At 44.6% G+C, this 294-nt stretch overlaps 1 protein-coding gene across 1 annotated transcript in view; it reads right to left on the reverse strand.

Moving 5' to 3' along the window:
• pla2g4ab (phospholipase A2, group IVAb (cytosolic, calcium-dependent)) overlaps nucleotides 1-294 on the reverse strand; it is a 19,522-nt gene that overhangs the window by 14,675 nt on the left and 4,553 nt on the right. The window lies entirely within an intron of this gene.

Consider the following 294-nt stretch of genomic DNA (forward strand, 5'->3'; position numbering starts at 1 on the left):
TAATAAAGGAAAATCCTGGGGTACCGCAGGTCAGATTCTAACCCGTGACACTATAGTATAGTATATGTATAGTCCGTACATGGGTCCCCAGCTCTACCGACTGAGCTACCCTAGCGCCGACAGCGACACGATTCAACTTGGTACTTGACATGCCTTCTTGACCGTTGAGTTAAACTCAGGAAAAAGAGATTTATGACGAACGGAAAGTGGCTGGAGGAAATTGACCTAAGTTGTACTTTCAGTTTCTGGCGCAGCAATTAAACCGGCGCACGTCATTCATTAGGAAATTAAAAA

The sequence above is a fragment of the Morone saxatilis genome, unplaced genomic scaffold (genome assembly GCF_004916995.1).
Source record: "Morone saxatilis isolate NCDOM2014 unplaced genomic scaffold, NCSU_SB_2.0 Contig12, whole genome shotgun sequence".
Classification (NCBI taxonomy): Eukaryota; Metazoa; Chordata; class Actinopteri; family Moronidae; genus Morone; species Morone saxatilis.